General features: G+C 40.2%; 1 long non-coding RNA gene across 1 annotated transcript; it reads left to right on the forward strand.

Moving 5' to 3' along the window:
• The first annotated feature begins 7,041 nt into the window (after positions 1–7,041).
• Positions 7,042–10,142, forward strand: LOC137093676 (uncharacterized). Its single transcript, XR_010908541.1, has 4 exons — positions 7,042–7,732; positions 8,276–8,368; positions 8,896–9,017; positions 9,727–10,142. It is a non-coding gene; the product is annotated as an uncharacterized lncRNA (long non-coding RNA).
• The last annotated feature ends 11,124 nt before the right edge of the window (positions 10,143–21,266 follow it).

Genomic DNA, 21,266 nt, shown 5'->3' on the forward strand with positions numbered 1-21,266 from the left:
AGTTCATTGACAGATTGATGTTACAGCTAATGCCAATAAAAACGTTTTGTTTCAGTAAATGTCGGCTTGTCAGTGATGCTTAACATTATTTTTTTTTTTTTACAATAACAGACACCCTTATAAACCATCTACAAAAGTAAGCTTAGTGTACTGTAACCACGTTAACTTTATCACCAGCGTACACAGTTTGTAATAACACAATATTAACCATAAGGGATTGTTCATTATAAACCTGGGGTTATGAATTATATTGAGATGGTCATACATGGAAAGCATGTCATAATGTAAGTTAAGTTACCCTGTAAACTTTAGCCACGTTCATCGTGAAGCGTGCACGCGTTTCAAACTACACTCACTTCTTCTGGAGGTGCAGCAGGAACATGAAGAGCTGGTACAGATCTTTATTCAGGAGCAGCTTCTTAGTCAAACCTGCTTTATACTGACCCTTGGTTATAAAGCAGTCTGGTGAGAAATTATTCACAGTTCGCACAAACATAAAAGCATTGACGTTGATCGGGGGGAAATATTGCCTTCAAAAACAAATCTCAGCCACCACGTCTTCAGCGGTTCGGATTTAGGAACATCAGAATGACTGCTGTGTTCATTATTACACCCAACAACAGAACCCCGCAGTCGCTTAGACGCAGGGCTGGACTGGTAATCTGGCATACCGGGCATTTGCCCGGTGGGCCGACGCACTTTGGGGCCGGGATAGTGTTTAAATTTTTTTTTTTTTTAATGTTGTACCACTGACAACATGCAGCAACAGCGGCCCATTGGTTTGTCTTCTGAATTGACAAGCCGAAGCGAGAGAGACCTCCCCTCCATATGAGGCGCTTTTTTCTATTGATTTATTTATTTATTTATTATTTAAGCGCATGGAACTGCAAAGGCGAATATCCGCACAACGCAGCCGCTGACGAATGTACACTGCGTTTAAATACTCCTCTATGAACGGCACATTTTGTTTTATACAATCGTGTGATATGGAAACATTACAGTTCTGTGGTGAATCAGCTGAAAACAGCCGCGAGCATACGTAGCCTATTCATGACGAGGTAAAGTGGAAAACGGCAATACACACAAACGCTTCACTTTAGCAGAACCACAACTTACTCTGCAGCTACTAACAGCGAAGAAATATGGTGTTTTGGAAGAAAAATTTATTAAAAATGTTGCTATATTACATAAATTAATATTTAGTGTTTACAATTTTTTTTTTACTTACAAATATAATAGTTTATTATATATGTTTTATATAGTTTTAGAAACCATATAGCCATATAATGAGGAGCAAGGTTTGTGCAGTCTATGTTTTTACCCCTTTGACTAACATGATCTTACATTGAAATGAAACTGGCCTACAACTAAACTACAGTCTATAAAACAGCTTTAAAGTCTAGATCCCATGAATTAAGGACAAAGCTTTTTTTTCCTCTTTAAAAGTTTTATTAACTTTTTTAATAGATTTAATTAAATTGAATAGCCTCATGAAAGATAGATATCAGTGTCTTACTTAAATGATGTGTTAACTCTTGAAAAATATGATTGTTCAACCCAAAAATGGGATCATTTACTCGCCCTAATGTCATTCCAAACCTAAATGAATTTATTTCTGTGTAGCATAAAATAAAATAATTTGAGTCTGTTTTTTTGTTCATACAATATTCAAATGGTAGCCTAACCAAAATGGCTTGGTTGCCAACATTCTTCAAAACATCTTATTTTGTGTTTCACAGAAGTCATACAGGTTTGGAATGACACGAGAGTGAGTAAATGATGACGGCATTTAAAAGCAGTACATTTTCTGCATCCTAGCTCAAAATCATCAGTGCTTTACTCTCAAGGGCATTTCTGTGTGACAAAAAAAAAAGCAATATTAAGTTCCCTTTCAGGGGAACTCCCGTTGCATCGAAAGACGCTTATGGGAACGCTTGCGTGATGAAGTCATGAAGCACATGTGAAATCAGTCCAATAGTGTGAGGGCACGTCAGAGGCGGTGACGTCACCAGGAAGTATAAAGCCTGCCCAAAACACAACCGCGCTAGCTTCTGTTGTCTTCAGTAGCGCTTTGTGATCAGTGAAAAAACAGTGTTTTGATAGTTAGTAAAGTAACTCTTATTCAACACTATGGCGGAAAAGCAGCAGTTTAGAGTGTGTGTGCACCCTTGCCCTCGCTTCCTTTCGGGTGGGGACACACATAGTCTTTGCGTTGCTTGTTTGGGAGAGGAGCATGCACGGTCAGCGCTCGAGGGCGCTGGCTGTGGGCACTGCGAAGCGCTTCCTTTACGGACGCTCCGATCCCGCCTGGCGTTCTTTCGCGAGGACGTTCGGGCTCGCGTTCCCCGGGGCTCTGGTCCCGCTGCTGCCGAGGCACAGCGGCGATTACAGTCCTGGGGTTCGCAAGTGGATCTATCAGCGGGGATAGAGACGGGCTCAGCCTTATCTCTTCCCTCACCTGATAGATCCAGTGCCTTTTCTCTGGGGTTGGAAGCACGCACTGCGGTTACTTCCACCCCGAGGGAGGCACCTCTGATGCAGCTCTCCAGTTCTGAGGAGCTGGAGAGTGTTAGTGTCAGAGAAGTAGAGGATCCGCCTCCTCAATCACAAGCATTTGAAGAGCTAGTTGAGGTTGTGACTCGGGCTGTGGAGAGATTAAACATTGACTGGCCCGCAGACAGGCAGGACGTTCGTTCAAAAAGCAAGTTGGACGAACGGTTTTTGCCAACCCGGTCACAGCCTCAACGCCGGGGTCTACCATTTTTCCCTGATCTTCACACCGAGGTGTCAAGATCATGGGAAAAACCGGTTTCATATAGGGTGTATAGTGCACAAACATCACACTATTCCACTATAATGAATTATAAAGAGCACGGTTATGGGGAGATGCCTAAAATAGAAGATAATTTAGCAAGCTATTTATCCTATATGAGTCGGCATCTTCCCTAAAGGCCCCGGCATTACCCACTAAGCCAGTACGCACCACCTCTGCCTTAGTGGGTAAAGCTTATTCAGCGTCTGGTCAGGCAGCGGCATGTTTACACACGATGTCGCTGCTACAAGCCTACCAGGCTGAATTACTGAGCGATGTGGATGAGGGCGGGGGTATTGGGCCCGAAGTAGTGTGTGAGCTACGTCGGGCCACAGATTTGTCTCTCAGGGCCGCCAAGGAGACGGCCAAATCTATTGGTCGCTCTATGGCAGCCTTGGTGGCTACTGAGAGACACCTCTGGCTGAATTTGAGCTCTATTAAGGAGAAAGATAAGAATTTTCTGATGGACGCGCCCATGTCTCCTTCGGGCCTGTTTGGCAACACTGTAAACACGGTGGTCGACAGGTTCCAGGAGGCATCCAAACAAGCGGTAGCGTTCCAGAAACTCCTCCCCCGCCGCTCACATTTCACTGGGGCTGCTGAGCAAAGAGAGCAGCCCCAAACATCAAAAGCTGGCTCTTCATACCGTGCCACACAAAAGCAGAGTGTGGCTTCTCGTGCTCCCCCTCAAAAAGATTGGGGACAGGGGAAGCGCAGTCTGCCGCAGCCTTCGAGGGGTAAGACGGATCTACGGACCGTCATTGCGTCCAAGAAGGCTGCTAAAAAGAAGTCCTGACGCCCGAGGGGTCAGGATTATGGGGGCGTTCTCCCCCGAAGGGAGGCAGAGTACACCTCATTATACGGTGCCTGTCTCCCTTCGGCGCCCTCCGGGGGCCGTTCTGCCAACCCTGCCACCTCTGGTGTTACAGGGCGCAGCAGTCTCCGACGAGCGTGCGTCCCAGGGTCCACCCCGAAAGGTAGTGGTCCTGGGGAACATGCCCCCTCCAAGGAGGGTCCTAGAGCAGCCAGTTCAGGTGTTCCCTGCCGGTTCGCCGTTACAGGGCGCCGTCCTGGCAGCTCAACAGAAACCAGAAGCCATTCTCGAGAGGATGGTACCTCTAAAAAAAATTTTGGCGGCGTGGAAGCTACTGCCAAATATTTCTCGTTGGGTCCTGCATACGATAGAGAAAGGGTATCAGATACAGTTCGGGTCTCGCCCGCCCAGGTTTTCGGGGGTCTTACCTACTGTGGTGGGCCCCGAGCAGGTTCTGGTAATGGAGCTAGAAGTGGAAGCCCTGTTAGAGAAAGGGGCCATAGAATATGTACCTCACTCAGACAGGGAAGCCGGCGTTTACAGCCGGTACTTCATAGTTCCGAAGAAGGGTGGGGGTCTGCGTCCCATTTTGGATCTTCGGGTGCTGAACGAGGCGGTCATGCAACTGAAATTCAAGATGTTAACCCTGAGACAAATCGTGCCACAGATCAGATCCGAGGATTGGTTTGTCACGATAGATCTCAAGGACGCATATTTCCATATATCCATCCTTCAATATCAAAGGAAGTACCTGAGGTTTGCTTTCGGGGGGAAAGCGTACCAATACAGGGTGCTTCCATTCGGTCTAGCACTTTCACCCCGCACTTTCACGAAATGCGTAGATGCAGCCCTGGCGCCTCTGCGTCTCCAGGGGATTCGCATTATGAATTACATCGACGATTGGTTGATTTTAGCGCATTCGCATCAGGTAGCGGTTCGGCATCGAGATGTCGTTCTCGCTCATATGAAGGAGCTGGGTTTGCGGCTGAACCCCAAGAAGAGTGTGCTTTCTCCACTTCAGAGGACCACCTTTCTGGGAGTGGTGTGGGACTCGGTGCTGATGCAGGCACGCCTGTCACCAGCACGCATAGAATCCATACTGTCAGCAGTAAAGAAAGTAAAACTAGGCCAGTCACTTACTGTAAAACAATTTCAAAGAGTGTTGGGTCTCATGGCAGCAGCATCCAACGTGATACCTCTAGGACTGCTGTACATGAGACCCCTACAGTTGTGGCTCAGAACCAAGGGGTTTTCCCCGAGGGGCAACCCCTTTCGCATGATCAGGGTCACGCGGCGCTGCTTACGGGCCCTGTCTATGTGGAAAAAACCTTGGTTTCTGGCCCTAGGTCCGGTGTTAGGGGCTTCTGGTCGTCGCAGGATGCTAACGACAGATGCCTCTCTCACGGGGTGGGGAGCGGTCCTGGAGGGTCGCTCAAATCAAGGTCTGTGGGGGGACCGTCATCTCTCATGGCACATCAATCGCCTGGAGATGTTGGCGGTCTTTCTTGCCCTCAGGAATTTCCTCACAGACCTCAGGGGCCAGCACGTGCTAGTCCGCACGGACAACACGGCAGTGGTAGCCTATATGAATCACCAGGGGGGTCTGCGTTCACGTCCGCTATGCAAGCTGGCACGCCAGATCCTCCTATGGTCTCAGGGGAAGTTTCTCTCTATCAGAGCGGCTTATATTCCTGGGGTCCAGAATATAGGAGCGGACACACTGTCGAGACAGGGGTTGAGGCCCGGGGAATGGAGGCTCCACCCCGACGTGGTGGAGCAGATTTGGAGAGAGTTTGGCCAGGCCCAAGTGGATCTGTTTGCGTCTCGAGAGACGTCTCACTGTCCACTCTGGTTTTCCCTCACGCATCCAGCTCCGCTGGGGGTGGATGCCATGGTACAGGCGTGGCCGAGGCTGCGTCTGTATGCTTTTCCCCCGGTCGCTCTACTCCCGGAAGTTCTAGAGATAATTCGCAGGGACCAGGTGCGCCTTATTCTAGTAGCCCCGCGTTGGCCGGGCAGGGTTTGGTTCCCCAATATAGTGTCTCTCCTCGATGGGCATCCACTTCAGTTGCCAGTCAGGAGGGACCTCCTGTCCCAAGCAGGGGGATCAATATTTCATCCCCGTCCAGAATTATGGAACCTGTGGGCGTGGCCGCTGAAGGGGCCCAGCTCATGAGTTCGGGTCTCTCTACCAATGTGGTAGAGACCATTCTGCACTCTAGGGCTCCCTCCACGAGGAAGCTCTATGCCCTGAAGTGGACGGTGTTCACTTCCTGGTGTAGGAACCGTCACCAGGATCCAGTTCACTGCCCTCTGGGTACAGTGTTGGAGTTCCTGCAGGAACGGTTTGATGCAGGTCTTTCCCCCTCCACCTTAAAGGTGTACGTGGCGGCTATTGGTGCTTACCACACTCCTCTGGGTGGTATGTCGGTGGGTAAAGATCCACTGGTGTCTCGTTTCCTTCGTGGTACTCTTAGGCTGAGGCCTGTAGTTCGCACTAGGGTGCCGGCTTGGGACCTGGGAACGGTCCTCCAGGGCCTCTCCCAGGCTCCCTTTGAGCCTTTGGAGGAGGTTCAAGACAAGTTTGTTACGTTAAAGGCGTTATTCCTTCTCGCTATTTCTTCTCTTAAAAGGATAGGAGATCTTCAAGCTCTGTCAGTGGCACCCTCGTGCTTGGAATTTGCACCTGGCATGGTCAAGGCCTTCCTTCATCCTAGGCCAGGTTATGTTCCTAAGGTCCCTACTCATGTAGCTAGATCTATTGTACTGCAGGCCTTCTGCCCTCCACCTTTTCTCAATCCGGACCAGGAGAACAGTAATTTGCTTTGCCCAGTTAGGGCTTTAGATGCTTACGTCCACAGAGCTGCCTTGTGGCGTAAGACTGACCAACTGTTTGTGTGCTTTGGGCCCCCAAACAGGGGAGCACCGGCATCTAAGCAAAGAATGAGCAAGTGGGTGGTTGAGACTATCTCACTGGCTTATGAGTCGGTCGGACGGCCTTCCCCCTTGGCCGTCCGGTCTCACTCTACGAGGAGTATGGCGGCCTCTAAGGCTCTTATTTCAGGAGTGGCCCTTCAAGACGTTTGTGATGCGGCGGGCTGGTCCTCACCGCACACATTCGTTAGGTTTTACTCTCTGGACCTAGACTCTACTCCAGGGTCTGGGGTCTTGTCTCTCTAAGTGCTGTTTTCTGCACACTGGACAGGCACGTCTCGCTATGGTGGCGTTGGTATGACGTTCCCATAAGCGTCTTTCGATGCAACGGGAGTTCCCCTGAAAGGGAACGCCTCGGTTACGACTGTAACCTCAGTGCCCTGAAGGGGGAACGAGCGTTGCATCGTACTGCCATATCTCCTACATGCCTGTCAAAGCACTACTTCAGACTTCGAAGCTAGCGCGGTTGTGTTTTGGCAACACAGTCTCACCCCTACTCGTCAAATGTTGCCGAACGGTCAAGGGACCCTGACGTCAGCTGTTGACGCACAGGGTACCCCTAAATCGCCATTTTTCGACGTACTGGGTAATCCACTGATTTCAATGAGAAACCTAGGACGTCATAAACAGACGTGTTGGGCATGTGAATGTTATCGTTATGATGGAATATATTGGGTTATAATTTTTACATTATGACATGTTGGAGTGTGATTCTCAATTTAATCAGCCAGCACAATTGTATTTACATTTATTTACGCTATGATACACGTTTGAAACAGCAGTCAAACCCCACCCCGCCCTAAACCTACCCATTTGCGTATTATATGATATAAAACACAGACTGTAACAGACAACAGGCACACTTTATTGAAAAAGTCCAACTATTCCGAGGCCAAACGATTGAATTGTGTGAAGAAAAGACCCAAAAGCAATCACCGTCTCTATCCGCGCCGCGCGCCGCGCGCCGCGCGCGCCCCGGCGTCACACTGAAGACGCCACAGGTAGACCCCTCGGCGTCACGCGATGGACGAACTGGGAACCCAATTGCTTTCAGTGGGAAACCTTTGGCGTCAACATTAGACGGCAATTCTATCGGTATGAAATCGCGCTGAAGAAGTCTCATTCAGAACACATCGCGATGTTTGGCATCAGATCACGTGTGCCACATGTTGGTGAGTAGTCATACATATTATGTCCTAATATTTGATATAAAGTATTTTCTGCTTGTCGTTATCGATCATGTTCAGTCACTGCATTGTATCTGTCATCATCTCCACTGAGGCTTTGCATTTCTTTGCTTTCTAAATAAACACACCTTGCTAATAGGGTGATTAAACACTGTCACGTGACGTGCTATAGACCTTTAAACATTTGTTAATATTTAATAATAATTACTAGTGTAGTTCCAACGTGGCATTTGTAGTAGAAGCACAATAAAAAAAAAAATTAAAAAAAAAAACACTTGTCATGCGTTTACCACAGTATTGGTAGTTTTAATGTGATATTTGTTGTAAATAAACAGTAACCACAACAATTGCTATTTTTAATGTGATATTTGTTGTAAATAAACAGTAGCCACAACAATTACCATGCTTTAAATGCATTTTAATGTAAAATCCAAATATTGTTATTTAAATAGTATACTTTATAATGCTATATATTATATATTATGACTTTTTTCTCTCTTTCTTTTTTTTTTTTTTTTACCTGAAAAGACCAAAAGGGCCTCTCGGACTCAGTCAACCCATTCTTGTTTGTGGAGAAGTAACGGAGAAAACCAAAAGCTGCAACAGCAAATATTTGTAATGGTATGTATGTGTTGGTTTGAACCCTTTGTCAAACATTTTATTTAGCATTTGTTGTTACTTATTCTTACAAATCCCATATCTCAATCATTAAGAACATATTCCCGAAGTCTTAATAATTCACAAGATTTAACAAGTTGTCAAATTCGTATGATTCTCGTACATATAGCTCTGAAAAAAATGAAGAGACCACTTAACATGGATTTCTAAATGTTAAGTGGTCTCTTAATTTTTTTTCCAGAGCTGTATTTGTATATGAAGAGTTCAGATGCAAAAGCCTCAAAAAGCCACTTCGGTCACATGACATCAGATATTCAATTATTTTTTCTTAATCAGATCAGTTGCACTGTTTATAACGTCCCGTTTGCATGTAAATAATTTATGTGATCACAAAATCAAATGAGTTATCTACATTTTCAAACAAATTCTTATGATATAGCTTGCTATTACATACTTTTAACTGTCTTAATTTATATGTTTTAAAAACAATAGTATTTGCACAGAGTAAATGATACTTTCTTGTTTTACAGAAGAGAAGAAAGACCAGACCTTATATCGAAGCAAGCTAAGAAAATAAGTCCTTTGTTTAGGGTGAGGAAGGAAGATGGACATCTTGTGCCCGAAGAAGACAGAAAAGTGCGCAAGTCCATTGGTATGTCTTGTATTGAAGCAATGCTGTAATATGTAGTACAAAATTTGATGTTGATCTCTCAAAGGACTATTCATTTCAACAGTGATCATTCTTTCTACTCTGATAAAATACGTACCATTATTCATGTCTAAATATTTTAATAACTCCTAAAATAAGCAAATGAGGTTCTGTATCTTGGATTTATTTAAAATGGTAAATATTTGTTTTCCCTTTTTGATACAATTATTATTACACTTTTGGCCTTCAGTTCTTAAAAACTGCACCGTCTTTTCGTCTTAGATAAAAGTAGACAAGTGTGGGAAAAAGCATTTAGTTGTTATAAACTCCATGTATTTCTCCATTGTTTTGTAGACCATGGATGGTTCTGGGTAGCTTTAGAAGATAATGAGTTGGGACATATTAGGAATCAAATAGTAAATGTTCTTTGAAATATCTGGTTAGTTCTTTCTAAAAGATCTACTGTTTAAAAGGTTGCTGTTGATATGGGTAAATTAGTTTTTGTTCAGTACTTGGCTAATATTATGGGCTGAAATATTATACATAATGCTTCAATGTGTATATTATTTTATGTACTGACTGCTGCTTTGTAAATTTAAATCAGGAATTGGCATTTCTGCCCATTTTGAGGTGGAGAGTTTACTGAAGAACATAGGTTAACCTGACTGTACATTAAACTTAATATGAATTGTGTTTGTTGTTTTACTTTTAGACCAGGACTGGAGAACGCCGGATTATACGACTTCTTCCTCTGGTTGAGAAAAGGCTACACAACATCAGTGATCACATCATCTGTACATTGATTATACTGTAGGGTACAAGTGGGCGAACTGTTTAGAAGAAGAAGAACATGAACATGATAGAGGGAAGAGACAGAAACCAGTCTAGTTGTAATAATGAATCATTATTTTCCAACACTATATCAAATCTGTTTTCTGTATCATAGTTGACTGGATGGGATTATGTGGCACTCATTTGTGTGGCTTCAGCAGCTGTGAATGGATTAATATGATGTTAATGTGTTTTTTAAAACCCATTTTTATTTATCTTGAATCTAATTTGACTTTATTCTACTTTATCAACTGTATACTGTATCCTCCAATAAAGTGTTGAGTGATAAAGTATGGTGAGTATTGTGTATGGTGTTTGGTACAGTAAATACACATTCAACAAGTTTATTTAGGTTATCTAATTAATTACCAAGAATATTTTTACTTGAGAAGTAAACATTTTTTATCTGGTTATATTATATTTGGTACAATGCTCCAAAAAGTTGTATATACTTGCATGCTGTGACAAGTATGTCAGTTTTCAGTGAAATAAAGGGAAGGATTACAAACACTTCAAGCTTAACTGAAGATGATCCATGTTGATCATTCTGGTACATCTACTACTGCAATAAAAATTAAAGCATGCACATTTTCGATGCCAGGTACGTGAAGAGGGTGTAGATGAAATTGTGACAATGTCTCTTGTTATTTTACTTAATGGTGCATGGTCCTATATTTAATAGTAATAATGAAGTGTAAATAATATAAATAGTTTTTGTTTACTCTGGAAAGTGGATAATGGCAAGTTGTTGCAGGTTCATCCATTATATTTATTAGTGTTTATCCATAAAAGAAAAGAAAACTTAATAATTATTATTTTACAACATTTCTTTCAAATATTTCTGTATTTCATCAGATGGTCTTACAATATCAAAACCTATACACAAGCATGACGTTAGAATAGAAAAGACAAAATACTCTGATATTTAAATGTGACTCAAAGTTTGTTGTCCGTGATGAGGAGAATAGATCTGTGTATGTTGTACTGCCCTTATACCTCCAGGGACCCAGTAGTGGCCCCTTGAAGAGCAAAAAAAAAGCATATTTCAAATGGCTTTAACTCAAAGTCTGGTTAGCGTATCACAGAGAAAATTGGCAGGACAACTGCATATGCAATGTTTACTAAATAATGTTGGCCACAGTTTTCAGACATATATGGAAAGCTGCCATAAAGGTTTTTTTAAAAGTGCTCACAGTAAAATATACAATTTCAGCTGGGCCCTCATATATGTCATAAAGGTTTACACAATGAACATATTTTAATATCCAGTTGTCCATTAAATATGTTATTTACTTAACATTTATTGTTTCATTATGAAATTTTTAAACTACATTACCCATATATCTGTCATTGTATCAATGCAATGGGAAACATGGCGCTGTAGTTCATAGAAGTGTGCAGAAATGCTTAGGGTTAGGGTTGGGTTCTCAGTAAAGGAGTCATTTCTCAGAACATAGCGACACTTTATAGTTAGCTTAACGTATTACTGACGTAATAACACCAAAACATACTTTGTAACATGAAACGCCGTTTTATATAAGTTAAAACAAATAGTCCAATCACAGCGCGTTCTGCGATAAAGTCACAGCCAATGACAACCCAGCTGAACAGAGGCGTCACACTTACTTGTCCATTTATGGTAAATTATATCACATCTCATCCGGTTCAACTGAAGGGGTAGATTCCTTAAAGAATTAATATTTAGGCTAAATATTATATTTATTATAATAAATATTAAATATTATTTATTCTAAATATAGGCTAAATATTTATTTATTCTAATTAAATAATAAAACTCACATTTTAAAATGAAAGTCTTCTTTGTGTGGTTAAACTGATGCATAATAAATATATTTGAAAGAGAATCCTTTTTCTATGCAATGGTCTACAAGCATAAACTTCTTTAAGCCATCCTTTACAATCTGACCTCTTGGAATTAAAACAAATATAACAAAAGCACAATGAATGCACACAATTTTGTAAGCATATTCCAATATTTAATGTCAAACAGTTTAAATACAAATGTAGTGCCCATATATATATATATATATATATATATATATATACATATATATATATATATATATATATATATATATATATATATATATATATATATATATATATATATATATATGCAAAAAATAACATTTTACATTCTAAACTTTAATACTATATATTTGCGATTATTGTTCACTTTTATTGTAACTAAATTAAATGCCAATTAAAATAGTTGATGATTATTGTAAATGTTAACCATTTTCAGTAAGAAAATACTTCTATAAAGTACATTCATGTTACAGTTACATTAACAAGGTAGTGATATAATGATAGGTAGTGAAATAATGATAGAGGTAGTTATGGTGGACATGTACTTTAGTGACCATTGTAATAAAAGTTTTAATGAATAATTATTGATTTCAAAAGGTATTAACTCTCACTATCTTCATTTGTTCAAACAAACAACAAATGCAGAAATATACATTGGACTATAGCATCATGAAGTCAATGCATGACTAGAACTAGTGGATGGCAATAGATATGTCCTTCACTAAATCTCCTGATGATAAAGGCATAGGCAGACATCAAGAACAGTTTATGAATATTGGTTCTGCATATATCAAAGAGATCATAAGACTCCACAGACTCCATGTGAAGACTTTGAGACACTGTGACAGAGCAAAGGGTGCACTTCACTGGACATGTCCTATGCATGCCCAAACAACAACACCCAAAAACACTTATGAAGTGGACACCACCAGGAGGACGCACGAGACAGGGAAAACCAAGGAAGATATGAGACAGATGTTTCACGAAGACCTCAATGCCGGTGTTCCATGAGAAGATGTGAAAACGTGGCCACAGATCGAATATGTTGGAGGACACATGTTGCCCAATGTGCCCAGGACAGGACATGATGATGATGTTGTCAGTTTATACATAACTGTAGGATTTATTTCTGTAAAAAACGATGCATAATTAAATGTTAAATACATTTATGTAATAAGTTCACAGATACGTGTGCATTCCCATTATTAAAAGTATATAATAGCAAGCTAAATCATATGAATTTGTTTGAAAATGTAGATAACGCACTTGATTTTGTGATCACATACATTATTTACATGCAAACGGGACGTTAATAATAATAAAAAATAATTGAATATCTGATGTCATGTGACCGAAGTGGCTTTTTGAGGCTTTTGCATCTGAACTCTTCATAAAATACAGCTCTGGATATACTATACTATTTAAATAACAATATTTGGTTTTTACATTAAAATGCATTTAAAGCATGGTAATTGTTGTGGTTACTGTTTATTTGCAACAAATATCACATTAAAACTACCAATACTGTGGTAAACGCATGGCAAGTGTTTTTTTATTTTATTTTTTTATTGTGCTTCTACTACAAATGCCACGTTGGAACTACACTAGTAATTATTATTAAATATTAACAAATGTTTAAAGGTCTATAGCACGTCACGTGACAGTGTTTAATCACCCTATTAGCAAGGTGTGTTTATTTAGAAAGCAAAGAAATGCAAAGCCTCAGTGGAGATGATGACAGGTACAATGCAGTGACTGAACATGATCGATAACGACAAGCAGAAAATACTTTATATCAAATATTAGGACATAATATGTATGACTACTCACCAACATGTGGCACACGTGATCTGATGCCAAACATCGCGATGTGTTCTGAATGAGACTTCTTCAGCGCGATTTCATACCGATAGAATTGCCGTCTAATGTTGACGCCAAAGGTTTCCCACTGAAAGCAATTGGGTTCCCAGGGGTTCCCAGTTCGTCCATCGCGTGACGCCGAGGGGTCTACCTGTGGCGTCTTCAGTGTGACGCCGGGGCGCGCGCGGCGCGCGGCGCGGATAGAGACGGTGATTGCTTTTGGGTCTTTTCTTCACACAATTCAATCGTTTGGCCTCGGAATAGTTGGACTTTTTCAATAAAGTGTGCCTGTTGTCTGTTACAGTCTGTGTTTTATATCATATAATACGCAAATGGGTAGGTTTAGGGCGGGGTGGGGTTTGACTGCTGTTTCAAACGTGTATCATAGCGTAAATAAATGTAAATACAATTTGTGCTGGCTGATTAAATTGAGAATCACACTCCAACATGTCATAATGTAAAAATTATAACCCAATATATTCCATCATAACGATAACATTCACATGCCCAACACGTCTGTTTATGACGTCCTAGGTTTCTCATTGAAATCAGTGGATTACCCAGTACGTCGAAAAATGGCGATTTAGGGGTACCCTGTGCGTCAACAGCTGACGTCAGGGTCCCTTGACCGTTCGGCAACATTTGACGAGTAGGGGTGAGACTGTGTTGGGCAGGCTTTATACTTCCTGGTGACGTCACCGCCTCTGACGTGCCCTCACACTATTGGACTGATTTCACATGTGCTTCATGACTTCATCACGCAAGCGTTCCCATAAGCGTCTTTCGATGCAACGCTCGTTCCCCCTTCAGGGAACCGAGGTTACAGTCGTAACCGAGGCGTTTATCTACATTTGCAGCACATTCGATAATATCTATCATCATTTGTCCTTGTCCTAGTTTTATTTATACGCCAAGTTAAGGCCCCAACCCCAGCAAAAACATTCACAGGGAACTCATGGGCCGGATGGCCTGGGTATGCCAGAGCCGAATTTTAGCCCCAGTCCAGCCCTGCTTAGACGCCATTCTGCTCCAGCGTATCAACAATGGCGGACTATGATGAAAGCTTGCTTAGGGCGGGTCGGAGGTGAAACGCTGCGAAACACGGTCGAACGGCATAAATTGAGACAGGAGAAAACATGAAAGGAGATTAAAAAAAAAAAAAAACACTGGATGGATTTTTATCATTATAGGATGGTTGTGTACAGGCACTGCCAACACACATTTCTGTACAATCAGCTTGTAAAAGTATGTACCTTTAAATGTCACAGCCTTCCTGAGTATTATTGCTGACCACATCCATCCCTTTCTGATCAGTGTACCCATCTTCTGAACAGTACTTCCAGCAGAATAACGTGCCATGTCACATACCGCCAAAATGAATCAATCACATATGCAAATTAAGAAAAAAAGTCTTAGTGCTCCATTAGTGCATTATACAGGAAGCTTTGAACCATAGATATTTTTTTCAATGAAAACATCTTTAATCACTAATATTCAAATGTAATGTCTGCATTATGATTGATGACTACTTGAGGAACATCTGCTATGAGCACAGCTTGTATAGAGCCGTGTGAGTGACTCTTATGTGGCTTTTTTCCTTTTCAATAATGGCAGATACTGCAGCATAGCACCCTAGATCTGTGAGCCGGCACCGGTCTCTTCACTCAGCTCTAAGAAGGAACATCAGACTATTTAAAGCTCTCAACCAGCCAGTGAAGTACCCTTCAAACCAGCAGTGCTCCCTGTGTAACAGGACGCAGGTGCAGTATGACTGTACCGCAAAAGCCAATTAACAGGGCAGTCTGCTTCAAGAGACGTTCAGATGGTAAAATTACTGGATGATCACAACAAACCATGGCCATATTTGATTCGGAGGCCCTTGACATCTGTCGAAACGCAGCACAGAACATTAGAGGACCTTTTCATGGTGCATATATAGAGTATTGTTGCAAGCACAATCACATAATCTAAATGCTCTCAATATGAGACTACAGTTATTTAGCTTTTTTTGTTTGGTTTGTTTTTTTTGTTCTATATTTAGGCTTTTCTTTGTGAGAAACAATGCAAACCCTTCTATCTTGTTCTCTTGGCATCTAAGCAAATGAAAAGGTTTGAAGAATGTCAGTTAAGTGGGATGATGTATTACTCATTGCAGTCTCTGATGTATATGTCCCTCAAATTTGCATGTGTATTGCTTGATATCAGTGTTAGAGAGAGCAGGATGCAATAGTAATACATTTTCAAACACAGCTGACAAAAGTTATAAAAAACAATAGTTCTAATGGTTCTCTGAATGTTCAAAATTCCAATTTTTTAAAAAATTTTAATACCCCCTTTTTCTTGTTATACATACAAAAAAACTTTTTTTTTAATTTAACAAGCATTATGGTAACATTATTTCTTAAAGGAAGTGTATGTAAGATTGTGGCCAAAACTGGTACTGCAATCACTTTCAAATGACTGTAGAGCGGTGTATCCCCTCTCCCCCTCCCCCTGACTTGTGGTTGCCAGATCGGTAACACTTTACTTGAAGGGGTGTGCATAAGACTTAGATGACACCTTCATAATCATGACATGACACGTCATGAATATGAAGAAGTTTTTATGCATGTTTATGACAACTGTCATTAAGTGTCATTCGCTCATATGGTATTTTTAATGCAAAGATGACATTATTTGAGATGTCTTGAGAGACAACTTGACATAAACCAATACATCATAACCTGTCAGTGTCTTTGTCATGAAAAATTGACATTACCAAGACAACATAACCTGTCATAAACATAAGAAACTACTTAGCATTATAGAGTTAACATTAAACTGTCATGTGGTTGGTTTTCATGTTGACTGAGACCATTATAATGTCACACTCTCTTTTTTTCCAGTGGTAAAAGTATAATTAGTTATTAAAACATCATTAAGTGGTAATTTTCTGTTGAATTATTATTTTATAACAGCATTATAATTAATATTTTTCAGCTCATGTTTTTTTCTTTCTAAAAAAAATTCCTCCACCAGCTCCTACAAAAGGTCAGATAATAAACCATTTTAAATGTCTTAAAAATATGACTAGGCGTTTGAGAAATAATTTGATTTTTAAGACCTATTCTCTCACAGAACACCACTGACTCTTACAAACATTAGGCATTAATTTATACACTGGTGACCAGCACTAATTAACTCAAAAATGGGAAAATATGTACACAAATAACTTCACAAACAGACTTCACTGTAAGGGGATACAAATGGCTCATTCGAAGGTAATAACAACATTACGGTTTATTATGTAAGGTCTTATTACACTGAAAACATAGTTGCGTATATTATATTTCATTTCTTTCAATAGATTCTCATACATATTTCACATTGAGGAAACATTCCATTTTAACATTTAACAAACATTCTGGGAACGTTATTTTTGAATGTTCTCTGAATGTTCTGAAACAAGTCACATTAAAAAAAAATGATAGACAAACATCCGACTAAAACAGTCTTTGAACTATGTATAAAAAATGTTTTTGTGCTAACGTTTTGAAAACTTTATAACTTTGAATGAGTATTCTATTAACATTACTTGAATAATGTTCATAATTTGCCAGAACGTTAACCAAAGTTGAACATGAACGTTTCCTGACTGTTAGCTGGAATTCAAGTGCCTTTCCTCCAAACATGCATTCTCTCATAACTGCTTATTAATAATCCATTCTATCCCGTGTGTTTTTGCAGTGCTGCATGTGAATAAAGCAGTCTCAAGACTATGGATATGCGGAGGCGGAGGCGAAACATAGAAAGTGGCACCACTTGACAAGCATGTGCACAAGAGAGTGGCAGGATATGCTTGAGTATGTATATATTTAGCTGATACAGTTCATATAAATGTGCTTAATTAAGTCTTAATAAACCAGCCTTTTACGTTTGGGCATTGCAATGGTTTTATTTGGATGAATTGATCAATAATCCGATGATACATATCAGTGGCCATGGGCAGCAAATGTTTGTATTACCTTAGTTTCATGTCAGTCATTTTTATCACTAATAAGATCATCTAATGATAAAATAATTTTAATTAATTTAAATTATTTTTTACTAAAATTTTACTACAACACACATGCACACACGCACACGCACGCGCACCCACAGTGACATATGGTGAAATTCCATAGGCGTAATGGTTTTTATACTGTACAAACCGTATTTTCTATCCCCTTACACTGCCCCTGACCCTAAACCTACCCATCACAGGAAACTTTTTTTTTTACTGTTTTTTACTTTTACAGGAAGCATTTTTACTGTCTAATTTTTGCATTTTGCATTTTGAAAAGTGAGGACATGGCCAATGTCTTGTATTACAATCCTTGTAATACCTATGTCATACCTATGTCATTTTTACTCTTTTGTGTCCTCAAATGTCACAAAAACATGCCCCCCCCCCGCACACACAGTACAATAATATAATTACTATATTGTTATGCTTGTCAGAATTTTAATATTTTTATAATATTTATTTTCACAGCTGACACATTTATTTTCACATTTGATAACTTAAAAATTAATATGACCAGTAATACTATTAAACTAATAATTAGTATTATTAATATTATTAATACTACAACCACAACTACTACTACTACTACTAATAATAATAATAATAATAATAAATATACTATACTGTAGAAAATAAATCACAATATAATTTAGATTATTTTTTTAAACATTTTTATAATTGTTTTATGATAAACTATTTTTCCCATCTTATAAGATCATCATGAGCTGCAGTTTTATCCATAAATCATGTGATAAATCATTGATTCCCATAAATCAATGTAGTCTCGCAAAAATGTCATACACATATATATATGAATCACATGTTCTTTTATATCGCGTGGATGGCCGATGTTCTCCTGGCAAACCTTGGGTCCTGCCGTCCATGTGGATGTTATTTCGACATGTACCACCTACCTAAGCATTGTTACAGACAATGTACACTCTTTCATGGAAACGGTATTCCCTGGTGGCTGTGGCCTCTTTCAGCAGGATAATGTGCCCTGCTATAAAGCAAAAATGGTTTGAGGAGCACAACAGTGAGTTGAAGGTGTTGACTCTGCCTCCAAATTCCTCAGATCACAATCCAATCAAGCATCTGTGAGATGTCCTGAACAAACCATTCTGATCCATGGAGGCCCAACGACACAACTTACAGGACTTAAAGGATCTGCTGCTAACATATTGGTGCCAGCTACAACAGCACCCCTAGGGGTCTAGTGGAGTCCATGCCTCGACGGGGCAGGGCTGTATGTTTTGGCAGCAAAAAGGAGACCAACATAACATTATAATGTTACGCCTGATCAGTGTATATTTAAGCTTTAAACAATCTGCTAATTTAGTGACAGTGGGATATCTGGTTACACTTTATTTTAAGGTGTCCTTGACACAGTGTAATTATACATTTAAGTACTGAGTAATATTAATTAACTACATGTACATAGAGTTAGTGTTAGGATTAAGTCTGATGTAGGGTTTGTTGCATGTTATTATGTTTTTTTTATTACTAGTAACTGCTTGTAACATGTCACTGACACTGTAAAATATATTTAATGGAAATAGAACCTTGCGTACAGTAAAAATGCAGCTGTTTTTTTCTTTTCTTTTTTTTTGTTTTTGTTTTGTTTTGCATTCTTAGCACAGTAAAGTATAACTGTATACTGGATACAGCAGCAAAGATAAGAGTAGTATGGTAATATGCCGTTCTGAGAATAGCCATTGGCTTGAGATGGGGTCATACACTTCTCCTCTCCATTCCAGTGGAAATAAAATAAAATGCAACCAAATGCCCCCGATTCTGATATGTATTCATTGTTATGCAGTAGCAATTTCGCTGTTTTTTTTTTTCAAAACCAGCCTGTACCCGCAGGCTGGTTTTGAACCCTTATATGCTGTAGTGGTATTTGACTATTTATCTATTTTTGCTTCTTTACACTCACATGTCATGCCCTCGTTCTACTTCTACACATCTATACATCTAATCATTTCTCTCTCCTTTTACATACAATGAAATGCATGTTCAAATGCACAATATATCCTCAAGATCCAGATCCAGGGACAATTCATTCAAAAATGGAATTCACCCTCATGTCATTATAAACCAGTGTGACAAGGTATGAGCTCTTTGACTTTTTCCTTTTGTCCTAGACGAAATTCATTTTCCTCAATTTCCTTAACATATCTTATTTTCAAGTGAGTTACAGTTGATACATGCTAGCATATTAGTTTTTCGCTAAACTTTTAACAGTGCCCTGAAAAGGCAAGAGGTCCGTTTGTTTTGGTGACGCATTTGTGAAATGTACAAGATTTAGTCGTGCTTAGTGTGGTCCATGATTCAGTTCAATACATGATCAAAAAAGTCAACATATAATCATTTACAGTGCAATAATGAATGTTTCTTTGTAATGACATGAAATTAAATAAAATTAGGTATTTATAGAGAACTTTACAATGTAATATGTACACCCAAAGTGCTTTACAATCATATCAGGGCTCTCTCTTCAACCATCAGCATGCTTTGGCATGCTCAAAGCAACAGATTCTGAAATGCTTATGTTATGACTGACAAGGTAGCTTATGGTGACCTTGGCTTGCATTCACCTCATTGCGACTGGCTGCCTTCTGGCATTTTTCGCCTCTCATTTGCATGAAGTTCAGCGTTTCTCAACTTTTTTGGCATTCTCACTGTTTGCTCTACTCTTCCATCAATCCCACAATCCCCTGCACAGGCCTGCCACTGAGCTCCCATGGAAAGTGAATTGGAAAAACCCTCGTCTTGTAGGGTCACAAAATCACTGCATCCTCTTTTGTTAGACCCCACTGGACATTCGCAACCTCTTACTTGGACACTTTTAGTTTTTCCACTCGTTTTGGTTAGTTTTTTGTGACTTTTGATCCGTCTCCCTTAATCCCACAGTTGCTGTTGTCAACTCCCGACACTCGCTTCCACTTTTATCTTCATGTGTTTACTGCAGTCAATAAACCAAAACTCTGGTGGGAACGTAGCGAGAGAAGGATAGAGTGTCATGCGGTATAAAAATGGAAATAACAAAGTTTTGCGCAAACTTTTGTCAGTGTTGATAATTAATGTCAAAACAGTGCAGTGGTATGGGGCAGCAGTGGTTTCATTTTGAGCCTGACTTGGTCGCAGTGCGCCAGCAGGCTTCAGAGAGCTTCAAGGGCTGCAGAAGAGACATATTCCAGCAGAATGCACCGCCAAGCCCTGCCACTGCCCCTCTAATGAGGAGAGGGACTGTCAACAGTCACTTCTCTTGCTCCCTAGCCAAGCCTCACTCAGTTTCCTTCTCGTTCTCCCTCCCCATGGGATCCCAATTCCCCATAGGCCTTGCCTGCCATTCACACTGACTTCACAGATTAATCAAATGCCCTATGAGGTACCCTTAAATGCACTCTCATTTTCACCCAAGACCAATTTTGGACCTGTTACCAACATGCCTGTCGTAATTGGCATCATCGATGGTCTTGTTAGGGGCACTAAAGTGGGCCAAGATGCATTCTCAGCATGGCCATTTTCCATTAGAAGGCGAATGAATATTACAACATAAGAAACCAAAAAGCCTTTCAGCCATTTATTTTTCTAAAGTAAAACTGTCTAACAGAAACAGATAAAGTTTTCTCTATTTAAACTGATTGCTAGCCAGTTTTATCCAATGTTTTTTTTTAAATCCA

Source organism: Pseudorasbora parva, chromosome 12, assembly GCF_024679245.1.
Source record: "Pseudorasbora parva isolate DD20220531a chromosome 12, ASM2467924v1, whole genome shotgun sequence".
In the NCBI taxonomy this organism is placed as follows: Eukaryota; Metazoa; Chordata; class Actinopteri; order Cypriniformes; family Gobionidae; genus Pseudorasbora; species Pseudorasbora parva.